The following is a 13,649-nucleotide window of genomic DNA, read 5'->3' as shown; positions in this document are numbered from 1 at the left end:
CTCACTACCACCCTCACCTCCCCCCTCACTACCCCCTCACTAACCCCCTCACTAACCCCCTCACTACCCTCCCTCGCTACCTCACTCACTACCTCCCTCACTACCCTCCTCACTACCCCCTCATTACCCCCTCACTACCCTCCCTCACTACCCCCTCACTACAACCCTCACTACCCCCCCTCACTACCCCCTCACTACCCTCCCTCACTACCCTCCCTCACCTACCCCCTCACTACCCCCCTCACTACCCTCCTCACTACCCCCTCACTACCCTCCCTCACTACCCCCTCACTACCCCCCTCACTACCCCTCTCACTACCCCCCTCACTACCCCCTCTCACTACCCCCCTCACTACCCCCCTCACTAACTCCCCCCTCACTACCCCCTCACTACCACCCTCACCTCCCCCCTCACTACCCCCCTCACTAACCCCCTCACTAACCCCCTCACTACCCTCCCTCGCTACCTCACTCACTACCTCCCTCACTACCCTCCTCACTACCCCCTCATTACCCCCTCACTACCCTCCCTCACTACCCCCTCACTACAACCCTCACTACCCCCCCTCACTACCCCCTCACTACCCCCCTCACTACCCCCCTCACTACCCTCCTCACTACACCCCTCACTACCCTCCCTCACTACCCCCCTCACTACCCTCTCACTACCCCCCTCACTATCCCCTCTCACTACCCCCTCACTACCCCCTCACTACCCCCCTCACTAACCCCTCACTACTCCCCTCACTACCCACCTCACTACCCCCCTCACTACCACCTCACTACCTCCCTCACTACCCTCCTCACTACCCCATCATTACCCCCCTCACTACCCCTCACATCCCCCTCACTACCCCCTCACTACCCCCTCACTAACCCCCTCACTACCCTCCCTCACTACCTCCCTCACTACCTCCCTCACTACCCTCCTCACTACCCCCTCATTACCCCCTCACTACCCTCACATCCCCCTCACTACCCCCTCACTACCCCCTCACTACCCCCTCACTACCCCCTCACATCCCCCCTCACCTCCCCCTCACCTCCCCCCTCACTACCTCCTCACTACACCCTCACATCCCGTTCACTACCACCTCACTACCCCCTCACTACCCCCTCACTACCCCCTCACTACCCCCCTCACATCCCCCTCACCTCCCCCCTCACATCCGCCCTCACCTCCCCCTCACTTCCCCCCTCACTACCCCCTCACTACACCCTCACATCCCCCTCACTACCACCTCACTACCCCCTCACTACCCCCTCACTACCCCCTCACTACCCCCTCACATCCCCCTCACCTCCCCCCTCACTACCCCCTCACTCCCCCCTCATTACCCCCCTCATTACCCCCTCACTACCTGCTCACTACCCCCTCACTACCCCCTCACCCGCACCCTCACATCCACCCTCGCCTCCCCTCACCACCCCCTCTCACTACCCTCCTCACTACCCTCCTCACTACCCCCTCACTAACCCCCTCACTACCCTCCCTCACTACCTCCCTCACTACCCTCCTCACTACCCCCCTCACTAGCCCCCTCACTACCCCCCTCATTACCCCCCTCATTACCCCATCACTACCCCCTCACCTACCCCTCTCACCACCCCCCTCACTACCCCCTCACTACCCTCTCACTACTCCCTCACTACCCCCTCACTACCCCCTCACCTCCCCCTCACCTCCCCCTCTCACTACCCCCTAACTACCCCCTCACTAACCCCTCACTACCCCCCTCATTACCCTCTCATTCCCCTCTCACTACCCCCTCACTACCCCCTCACTACTCCCTCACTATCCCCCTCACTACCCCCTCACTACCCCCTCATTTCCCCATCACCTCCCCCTTGCTACCCCCTCTCAGTAATCCCACCTCACTACCCCCCTCACTACCCCCTCATTACCCCATCACCTCCCCCTTGCTACCCCCTCTCACTAATCCCCCTCACCTCCCCCTCTCACTAATCCCACCTCACTACCCCCCTCACTACCCCCCTCACTACCCCCTCATTACCCCCTCACTACCCTCACATCCCCCTCACTATCCCCTCACTACCCCCTCACTACCCCCTCACTACCCCCCTCACATCCCCCCTCACCTCCCCCCTCACATCCCCCTCACTACCACCTCACTACCCCCTCACCTCCCCCTCACCTCCCCCTCACCTCCCCCCTCACCTCCCCCTCACTACCCCCTCACCTCCCACTCACCTCCCCCTCACCTCCCCCTCACTACCCCCTCACTACCCCCTCATTACCCCCCTCATTACCCCCTCACTACCTGCTCACTACCCCCTCACTACCCCCTCACCCGCACCCTCACATCCACCCTCGCCTCCCCTCACCACCCCCTCTCACTACCCTCCTCACTACCCTCCTCACTACCCCCTCACTAACCCCTCACTACCCTCCCTCACTACCTCCCTCACTACCCTCCTCACTACCCCCCTCACTAGCCCCCTCACTATCCCCCTCATTACCCCCCTCATTACCCCATCACTACCCCCTCACCTCCCCCTCTCACCACCCCCCTCACTACCCCCTCACTACTCCCTCACTATCCCCCTCACTACCCCCTCACTACCCCCACATTACCCCATCACCTCCCCCTCACTACCCCCTCTCACTAATCCCACCTCACTACCCCCTCACTACCCCCCTCACTACCCCCCTCACCTCCCCCTCGCTACCCCCTGTCACTAATCCCCCGTCACTACCCCCCTCACTACCCCCTCACTACCCCCTCATTACCCCATCACCTCCCCCTCGCTACCCCCTCTCACTAATCCCCCCTCACTACCCCCCTCACTACTCCTTCACTACCCCCTCACTACCCCCCTCACTAACCCCTCACTACTCCCCTCACTACTCACCTCACCAACACCCTCACTACCCCCACTCACTAATTCCCCCTCACTACCCCCTCACTAATCCCCCTCACTACCCCCTCATTACCCCCTCACCTCCTCCTCTCACTAATCCCACCACACTACCACCCTCACTACTACCCTCACCAACCCCCTCACTACCACCACTCACTAATCCCCATCACTACCCCCTCACTAATCCCCCTCACTACCCCACTCACCTCCCCCTCACCACCAACTCACTACCCCACTCACTAGCCCCCTCACCAAACCCCCTCACTATCCCCCTCACTATCCCCCTCACCCCTCACCCCCACTCACCACCCCCCACCACCCACCTCCTCACCCCATCACCCACCTCACCACTCCATTCACCACCCTCACCCTCCTCACACGCCCCTCACCAGCCTTACACCCCTTCACCCCCCTCACCCGCTCACCCCCCTCACCAACCTCTCAACGCCCTCCTCACAACCCCCCTCACTACCCACCCCCCTCTTCCCCACCTCTCCACCCCCGCCCCCCTCTCCCCATCACACATCATGTCACCCCACCCCACACCACGCCCACCCGCTCACACACCCCTCAACCCCACATCCAGACAGAGAGGGAGGGAGACAGAAGTGGAGTGAGGGAGGGAAAAGATTTGAGACAGAGAGAGAGGGAGGGAGGTAGATGTGGAGTGAGGGAGGGAATGGGGTTGAGACAGAGAGAGAGGGAGGGAAGTAGAGGAGGAGTGAGGGAGGGAATGGGGTTGAGACAGAGAGAGGGAGGGAGGTAGAGGTGGAGTGAAGGAGGGAATAGGGTTGAGACAGGGAGAGAGGGACGGAGGGATGAAGAAGTGGAGTGAGGGAGGGAATGGGGTTGAGACAGAGAGAGGGAGGGAGGTAGAGGTGGAGTGAAGGAGGGAATGGGGTTGAGACAGGGAGAGAGGGACGGAGGGAGGTAGAGGTGGAGTGTGGGAGGGAATGGGGTTGAGACAGAGAGAGAGAAAGGGAGGGAGGTAGTGGAGTGAGGGAGGGAATGGGGTTGAGACAGAGAGAGAGAGAGGGAGGGAGGTAGAGGTGGAGTGAGGGAGGGAATGGGGTTGAGACACAGAGAGAGAGAGGGAGGGAGGTAGAGGTGGAGTGAGGGAGGGAATGGGGTTGAGACAGAGAGAGAGAGGGAGGTAGAAGTGGAGTGAGGGAGGCAATGGGTTTGAGACAGAGAGAGGGAGGGAGGTAGAGGTGGAGTGAGGGAGGGAATGGGGTTGAGACAGAGAGAGGGAGGGAGATAGAGTTGGTGTGAGGGAGGGAATGGGTTTGAGACAGAGAGAGAGGGACGGAGGGAGGTAGAGGTGGAGTGAGAGAGGGAATGGAGTTGAGACGGATGGAGGGAGGGAGGGAGGTAGAGGTGGAGTGAGGGAGGGAATGGGGTTGAGACAGAGAGAGGGAGGGAGATAGAGTTGGTGTGAGGGAGGGAATGGGGTTGAGACAGAGAGAGAGAGAGGGAGGTAGAGGGGGAGTGAGGGAGGGAATGGGTTTGGGACAGAGAGGGAGGGAGGGAGGTAGATGTGGAGTGAAGGAGGGAATGGTATTGAGACACAGAGAGAGAGAGGGAGGGAATGGCATTGAGACAGAGAGAGAGGGAGGGAGGTAGAGGTGGAGTGAGGGACAGAATGAGGTTGAGACAGAAAGAGGGAGGGAGGTAGAGGTGGAGTGAAGGAGGGAATGGGGTTGAGACAAGGAGAGAGGGACGGAGGGAGGAAGAGGTGGAGTGTGGGAGGGAATGGGGTTGATACAGAGAGAGAGGGAGGGAAGTAGAGGTGGAGTGTGGGAGGGAATGGGGTTGAGACAGAGAGAGAGGGACGGAGGTAGACGTGGAGTGAGGGATGGAATGGGGTGAGACAGACAGGGAGGGAGGGAGAGAGGTGGAGTGAGGGAGGGAATGCGATTGAGATAGAGGGAGGGAGGGAGGTAGAGGTGGAGTGAGGGAGGGAATGGGGTTGAGACAGGGAGGGAGGGAGGTAGAGGTGGAGTGAGGGAGGGAATGAGGTTGAGACAGGGAAGGAGGGAGGGAGGTAGAGGTGGAGTGAGGGAGGGAATGCAGTTGAGACAGAGAGAGAAGGAGGGAGGTGGAGAGTGTGTGAGAGAGAGAGAGAGGTGAGGGTAGAGGTGGAATGAGGGAGGGAATGGGATTGAGACAGAGAGTGTGAGGTCGGTTGGTAGAGGTGGAGTGAGGGCGGGAATGGGGTTGAGACAGGTAGGGAAGGAGTTAGAGGTGGAGTGAGGGAGGGAATGCGTTTGAGACAGACAGAGAGGGAGTGAGCTAGAGGTGGAGTGAGGGAGGTAATGGGATTGAAGCAGGTAGGGAGGGAGTTAGAGGTGGAGTGAGGGAGGGAATGCGGTTGAGACAGAGAGAGTGACGGAGTGAGGTAGAGGTGGAGTGAAGGAGGGAATGCGGTTGAGACAGAGAGAGTGAGGGAGGGAGGTAGAGGTGGAGTGAGGGATGGAATGCAGTTGAGACAGTGAGAGAGAGAGGGAGGTAGAGGTGGAGTGAAGGAGGGAATGGTATTGAGACACAGAGAGAGTGAGGGAGGAAATGGGGTTGAGACAGAGAGAGAGGGAGGGAGGTAGAGGTGGAATGAGGGAGGGAATCAGGTTGAAACAGGGAGAGAGGGACGGAGGGATGTAGAGGTGGAGTGTGGGAGGGAATGGGGTTGAGACAGAGAGGGAGGGAGGTAGAGGTGGAGTGAGGGAGAGAATGGGGTTGAGACAGAGAGAGAGGGAGGGAGATAGAGGTGGAGTGAGGGAGGGAATGGGATTGAGTCAGAGGGAGGGAGGGAGGTAGAGGTGGAGTGAGGGAGGGAATGGGGTTGAGACAGAGAGGGAGGGAGGGAGTTAGAGAGTGTGAGAGAGAGAGATGGAGGTAGAGGTGTAGTGAGGGAGGGAAGGGGTTGAGACACAGAGAGAGGGAGGGAGGTAGAGATGGAGTGAGGGATGGAATTTGATTGAGACAGAGAGCGAGGGGGGGAGGTAGAGGTGGAGTGAGGGAGGGAATGGGGTTGAGACAGAGAGAGGGAGGGAGCGAGGTAGAGGTGGAGTGAGGGAGGGAATGGGGTTGAGACAGAGAGAGGGAGGGAGGTAGAGGTGGAGTGAGGGATGGAATGGGTTGAGACAGACAGGGAGGGAGGGAGAGAGGTGGAGTGAGGGAGGGAATGCGATTGAGATAGAGGGAGGGAGGGAGGTAGAGGTGGAGTGAGGGAGGGAATGGGATTGAGACAGGGAGGGAGGGAGGTAGAGGTGGAGTGAGGGAGGGAATGAGGTTGAGACAGGGAGGGAGGGAGGTAGAGGTGGAGTGAGGGAGGGAATGCAGTTGAGACAGAGAGAGAAGGAGGGAGGTGGAGAGTGTGAGAGAGAGAGAGAGGTCGGGGTAGAGGTGGAATGAGGGAGGGAATGGGGTTGAGACAGAGAGAGGGAGGGAGGTAGAGGTGGAGTGAAGGAGGGAATGGCGTTGAGACAGGGAGGGAGGGAGGTAGAGAGTGTGAGAGAGCGAGGGAGGGAGGTAGAGGTGGAGTGAGGGAGTGAATGGCGTTGAAGCAGGTAGGGAAGGAGTTAGAGGTGGAATGAGGGAGGGAATGCGTTTGAGACAGACAGAGAGAGGGAGTGAGCTAGAGGTGGAGTGAGGGAGGTAATGGGATTGAAGCAGGTAGGGAGGGAGTTAGAGGTGGAGTGAGGGAGGGAATGCGGTTGAGACAGAGAGAGTGACGGAGGGAGGTAGAGGTGGAGTGAGCGACGGAATGCAGTTGAGACAGTGAGAGAGAGGGGGCTGGAGGTAGAGGTGGAGTGAGGGAGGGAATGCGGTTGAGACAGAGAGAGTGAGGGAGGGAGGTAGAGGTGGAGTGAGGGATGGAATGCAGTTGAGACAGTGAGAGAGAGAGGGAGGTAGAGGTGGAGTGAAGGAGGGAATGGTATTGAGACACAGAGAGAGTGAGGGAGGAAATGGGGTTGAGACAGAGAGAGAGGGAGGGAGGTAGAGGTGGAATGAGGGAGGAAATGGGGTTGAGACAGGGAGGGAGGGAGGGAGGTAGAGGTGGAATGAGGGAGGGAATGGGGTTGAGACAGGGAGGGAGGGAGGTAGAGGTGGAATGAGGGAGGGAATGGGGTTGAGACAGGGAGGGAGGGAGGGAGGTAGAGGTGGAGTGAGGGAGGGAATGGGGTTGAGACAGGGAGAGAGAGGGAGGTAGAAGTGGAGTGAGGGAGGCAATGGGTTTGAGACAGAGAGAGGGAGGGAGGTAGAGGTGGAATGAGGGAGGGAATGGGGTTGAGACAGAGAGAGAGTGGGAGGTAGAGGTGGAGTAAGGGAGGGAATGGGTTTGAGACAGAGAGAGAGGGACGGAGGGAGGTAGAGGTGGAGTGAGGGAGGGAATGGAGTTGAGACGGATGGAGGGATGGAGGGAGGTAGAGGTGGAGTGAGGGAGGGAATGGGGTTGAGACAGAGAGAGGGAGGGAGGTAGAGGTGGAGTGAAGGAGGGAATGGCGTTGAGACAGGGAGGGAGGGAGGTAGAGAGTGTGAGAGAGCGAGGGAGGGAGGTAGAGGTGGAGTGAGGGAGGGAATGGGGTTGAAGCAGGTAGGGAAGGAGTTAGAGGTGGAGTGAGGGAGGGAATGCGTTTGAGACAGACAGAGAGAGGGAGTGAGCTAGAGGTGGAGTGAGGGAGGTAATGGGATTGAAGCAGGTAGGGAGGGAGTTAGAGGTGGAGTGAGGGAGGGAATGCGGTTGAGACAGAGAGAGTGAGGGAGGGAGGTAGAGGTGGAGTGAGGGAGGGAATGCAGTTGAGACAGTGAGAGAGAGAGGGAGGTAGAGGTGGAGTGAAGGAGGGAATGGTATTGAGACACAGAGTGAGGGAGGAAATGGGGTTGAGACAGGGAGGGAGGGAGGGAGGTAGAGGTGGAATGAGGGAGGGAATGGGGTTGAGACAGGGAGGGAGGGAGGGAGGTAGAGGTGGAATGAGGGAGGAAATGGGGTTGAGACAGGGAGGGAGGGAGGGAGGTAGAGGTGGAATGAGGGAGGGAATGGGGTTGAGACAGGGAGGGAGGGAGGGAGGTAGAGGTGGAATGAGGGAGGGAATGGGGTTGAGACAGGGAGGGAGGGAGGGAGGTAGAGGTGGAATGAGGGAGGGAATGGAGTTGAGACGGATGGAGGGAGGGAGGGAGGTAGAGGTGGAATGAGGGAGGGAATGGAGTTGAGACGGATGGAGGGAGGGAGCGAGGTAGAGGTGGAATGAGGGAGGGAAAGGGGTTGAAGCAGGTCGGGAGGGAGTTAGAGGTGGAGTGAGGGAGGGAATGGGGTCGAAGCAGGTCGGGAGGGAGTTAGGTGGAGTGAGGGAGGGAATGGGGTTGAGACAGGGAGGGAGGGAGGGAGGTAGAGGTGGAATGAGGGAGGGAATGGGGTTGAAGCAGGTCTGGAGGGAGTTAGAGCCTCTAAGAGAGAGAGAGAGAGGTGGGAGTGGGTGCTGTGAAGCGAGGAGGAGGGAGAGAGCGGGAGGAGGGTTTTATAGAGACAGAGATTTTGTAAAGGGAGTGCCCCTTATTCAGAGAGTGTGTCCCTCTCTCCCTCCCTCCCTCTCTCGCTCCCTCCCTCCCTCGATCTGTAGTTTAAGCCCCCCACCCTGTGCACCCTCTGACTGAGCTCCCGAGCACTGAGATTGTTCCGGGGGAACTAGCTGGGCTGGATCAGCTCAGAACAGCTGCACCTGTCCCACACTCAAAACTAAACCACCATTGTTACACGCCTGAGTCCCCTCTGTTACCCCCACCCCCATCCTCGTCCTCCCCACTGCCCCCACCCCCACCCCCACCCTCTCTCTCTCTCTCTCTCTCTTTTCTGTCTCTCTCTTTCTCTCTCTATGTCTCTGTCTCTCTCTCTCTTTATCTGTCTCTTTTTTCTGTTTCTCTCTCACTCTATCTCTCGCACTGTTTTGCTTTCACCATTTCTCTTTCTCACTCTCTCTCTGTCCCTGTCTCTCTCTCTCTCACTTTGTCTCCCTGTCTCTCTCTCTGTCTCTGTCACTCTCTCTCTCTGTCTCTCTCTCTCTCTTTCTCTCTCTGCCACTCTCTCTCTCTCTCTCCCTGTCCCTGTCTCTCTGTCTGTCTGTCTCTCCTGCTCTTTCTCTCTCTCTTTCTCTCACTGTCTCTCTCTGTCTCTGTCTCTTTCTCTCTGTCTGTCCTTCTCTCTCACTCATCCTCTTTCTCTCTCTTTCTCTCACTGTCTCTCTCTCTCTCTGTCCCTGTCTCTCTGTCTGTCCCTCTCTCTCGCTTTTCCTCTTTCTCTCTCTTTCTCTCACTGTCTCTCTCTCTCTCTCTGTCCCTGTCTGTCTGTCCCTCTCTCTCTCTGTCTCTCTCTCTGTTTCTCTCTCTCTGTCTGTCCCTCTCTCTCGCTCTTCCTCTTTCTCTCTTTCTCTCACTGTCTCTCTCTCTCTCTCTGTCCCTGTCTCTCTCTCTCACTTTGTCTCCCTGTCTCTCCCTCTGTCTCTCTCTCTCTCTGTCTCTGTCTCTCTCTCTCTTTCTCTCTCTGCCTCTCTGTCTCTCTCTCTCTGTCCCTGTCTCTCTGTCTGTCTGTCTCTCCTGCTCTTTCTCTCTCTCTCTTTCTCTCACTGTCTCTCTGTCTCTGTCTCTCTCTCTCTGTTTGTCCCTCTCTCTCGCTCTTCCTCTTTCTCGCTCTTTCTCTCACTGTCTCTCTCTCTCTGTCCCTGTCTGTCTGTCCCTCTCTCTCACTCTGTCTCTTTCTCTGTCTCTCTCTCTCTGTCTGTCCCTCTCTCTCGCTCTTCCTCTTTCTCTCTCTTTCTCTCACTGTCTCTCTCTCTCTATCTCTGTCTCTTTCTCTCTCTGCCTCTCTGTTTCTCTCTGTCCCTGTCTCTCTGTCTGTCTGTCTCTCCTGCTCTTTCTCTCTTTCTCTTTCTCTCACTATCTCTCTGTCTCTCTCTCTCTGTCTGTCCCTCTCTCTTGCTCTTCCCCTCTCTCTCTCTTTCTCTGTCTCTCTCTCTGTACCTGTCTGTCTGTCCCTCTCTCTCACTCTGTCTCTCTCTCTGTCTCTCTCTCTGCCTCTCTCTCTCTTTCTCTCTCTCCCGCTCTGTCTCTCTCTCTCTCCCTCCCTGTCTCTCTCTCTCTCTTTCTCTCTCTCTCACTCTGTCTCTCTTTCTCTCTCCCTGTCTCTCTCTCTCTCCCTGTCTCTCTCGCTCCCTGTCTCTCTCTGTGACACCTGTCTCGGACAGTATGAAACTGACAATAATGATTTTGCAGACACTTCAAAGGGAACACTATTTAAGTGATGGTTGGACAGCCGCACAGTTTCCTGTCACTGATTTTACATCACATCGTAACATGAACCCCATTGTCAGAGAAACCGAACCAGAGAGAGTGAGGGAAGCAGAGAGAGAAAAGGAAAGAGAGAGAGAGACAGAGAGAGAATTTGAGAGTGAGAGAGAGGGTGACAGAGAGAGCAAGAGAGGGAGACAGAGAGAGAGCGACAGAGAGAGAATTTGAGAGAGAGAGAGAGGGAGACAGAGAGAGAGAGAGACAGAGAGAGAGTGAGACAGAGAGAAAGAGAGAGGGAGACAGAGAGAGAGAGAGGGACACAGAGGGAGAGAATGTGAGTGAAAGAGACAGTGGGAGACTGAGACAGAGAGAGACAGAGTGAGAGAGAGATAGACAGAAAATTTGAGAGTCAGAGAAAATGTGAGAGAAAGAGACAGACACTGAAAGAAAGAGACTGACACAGAGAGAGAGACAGAAACATAGGGGGGAGGAACAGAGAAACCCAGAAAGTGAGAGTCATACAGTAAAATTGAGAATCAGAAAGATAGAATTTAAATTAAAGAAAGAGACAAAGAGAGACGGACAGAAAGGGTGAGGGAGAGAGACCGGCAGAGAGAGACAGAGAGAGAGAGAGACAGACAGAAAGGGTGAGGGAGAGACAGGCAGAGAGAGACAGAGAGAGAGAATTTGAGAGAGAGAGCGAGAGAAACAGAGGGAGTGAATGTGAGAGAAAGAGACAGAGAGAGAGAGAGACAGACAGAGACAGAGAGAGAGGTAGACAGAATTTGGGAGACAGAGAATCAATGTGGGAGAAAGCGATAAAGACAGAGAGACAGACAGAGGGAGAGACAGAAACAGAGAAAGAGAGAGTGGGAGGAACAGAGAAACCAAGAGAGAGAGAAAGAGACAGAGAGAGAAAGAGACAGAAAAGCTGAGAGTCAGAGAGATAGAATTTGAGTTGAAGAAAGAGAGACAAAGAGAGACAGACAGAAAGGGAGAGGGAGAGAGACAGGCAGAGAGAGAAAGGCAGAGAGAGACAGACAGCGAGAGACAGACAGACAGAAAGATTGAGGGAGAGAGACAGAGACAGAGAGACAGACAGAAAGAGTGAGGGAGAGAGACAGACAGAGACAGAGAGACAGACAGAAAGAGTGAGGGAGAGAGACAGAGAGAGACAGACAAAGGGAGAAAAAGAGAGAAAGAGCAACACAGAGTGTGACAGAGAGAACGAGAGAGAAAAAGAGAGAGAGAGGGAGAGATAGAGCGAGTGCAACAGAGTGATAGAAATAAAAATCAGCAACTGGACATGAATAAGATTGAACGTGATGGGAAAGTGGGGAGAGAGGGAAGGAAAAGGAGAGGTGTTGAAGGAAGACCAACACAGAGTTCTACCCCGTGGCAGGGAGAGAGGGAGAGAGAGAGAAAGTAGAGCTACTCACACACACACACACACACACACACACACACACACACGTGTGTACCTGTTAGGCGAGACAGGCTGCCGTTTCTGACAGACAGGCTGTGAGAGAGCCTCCTGGACCTGTGAACGACTGGGCTGTGTCCAGAATAGAGACTGCTGCTGCTCAGGAGCAGAGAGAGAGAGCGAGACAGACAGACAGAGGAGGAGGAGGGATAAACTGCTGCTTCCTTGCCAAGGATACGGGCTCTCCTACCTTCACTGCAAGAAACAACGTGTCTGTTCCCATCCTCCTGCTAATTTTACAGGGCAGAAGGGAGGGACTGGGGGGTTACCCAAACATTACTGAGGTCCCTCCCTACCGCCCCCATGCCAGGAGCCTCGCCCAGACCGTCCCTCCGAGTGACCAGTGCCGAGCCACAGTCTTGCCCGCTCACCCACACTCCCCGACCTTCATGAGAGTGACAACGCGGGCAACAGCCCCTCTCACGCTGAACCTGTGTCCCACATGCCTCCTCGTCTCTCCGGGTCATTCACACGGTGCAAAACCCTGTCCCTAACTCACACCGGGTCCCGTTCATACACTCACACCGCCCCCCCCCACCACCCCCACCACACCCACCAGCTCACCCACCCACCCACCCCCCTGTGCTCGCTGACCCCACACCGGCTCCCAGTCCAGCAACGCCTCGCTTTTCAAATTCTCATCCTCCTGTTCAAATCCCTCCCTCACCCACTCCCTCCCTATCTCTGTAACCTCTTCCAGCCCCTACAATTCTCATCCTCCTGTTCAAATCCCTCCCTCACCCACTCCCTCCCTATCTCTGTAAGCTCCTCAAGTCCCTATAATTCTCACCCTCCTTTTCAAATACCTCCCTCACCCCGTCTCTCCCTATCTCTGTAACATCCTCCAGCCCCAACAAATCTCATCCTCCTGTTCAAATCCCTCCCTCACCCCCTCCCTCCCTATCTCTGTAACCTCCTCCAGCCCCTACAATTCTCATCCTCCTGTTCAAATCCCTCCCTCCCTATCTCTGTAACCTCCTCCAGCCCCTACAATTCTCATCCTCCTGTTCCAATCCCTCCCTCACCCCCTCCCTCCCTACCTCTGTAACCTCCTCCAGCCCCTACAATTCTCATCCTCCTGTTCAAATCCCTCCCTCACACCCTCACTCCCTATCTCTGTAACCTCCTCCAGCCCCTACAATTCTCATCCTCCTGTTCAAATCCCTCCCTCCCTATCTCTGTAACCTCCCCCAGCCCCTACAATTCTCATCCTCCTGTTCAAATCCCTTCCTTACCCCCTCCCTCCCTATCTCTGTAACCTCCTCCAGCCCCTACAATTCTCATCCTCCTGTTCCAATCCCTCCCTCACCCCCTCCCTCCCTATCTCTGTAACCTCCTCCAGCCCCTACAATTCTCATCCTCCTGTTCCAATCCCTCCCTCACCCCCTCCCTCCCTATCTCTGTAACCTCCTCCAGCCCCTACAATTCTCATCGTCCTTTTCAAATCCCTCCCTCACCCCCTCCCTCCCTATCTCTGTAACCTCCTCCAGCCCCTACAATTCTCATCCTCCTGTTCAAATCCCTCCCTCACCCCCTTCCTCCCTATCTCTGTAACCTCCTCCAGCCCCTACAATTCTCATCCTCCTGTTCCAATCCCTCCCTCACCCTCTCACTCCCTATCTCTGTAACCTCCTCCAGCCCCTACAATTCTCATCCCCCTGTTCAAATCCCTCCCTCACCCCCTCCCTCCCTATCTCTGTAACCTCCTCCAGCCCCTACAATTCTCATCCTCCTGTTCAAATCCCTCCCTCACCCTCTCCCTCCCTATCTCAGTAACCTCCTCCAGCCCCTACAATTCTCATCCTCCTGTTCAAATCCCTCCCTCACCCTCTCCCTCCCTATCTCTGTAACCTCCTCCAGCCCCTACAATTCTCATCCTCCTGTTCAAATCCCCCCCTCCCTATCTCTGTAACCTCCTCCAGCCCCTACAATTCTCATCCTCCTGTTCCAATCCCTCCCTCACCACCTCCCTCCTTATCTCTATAACCTCCTCCAGCCCCTACAA

Source organism: Carcharodon carcharias, assembly GCF_017639515.1.
Source record: "Carcharodon carcharias isolate sCarCar2 chromosome 39 unlocalized genomic scaffold, sCarCar2.pri SUPER_39_unloc_6, whole genome shotgun sequence".
NCBI lineage: Eukaryota > Metazoa > Chordata > Chondrichthyes > Lamniformes > Lamnidae > Carcharodon > Carcharodon carcharias.
The sequence above is the reverse complement of the archived record's forward strand: the minus strand, read 5'-3'. Positions refer to the sequence as shown.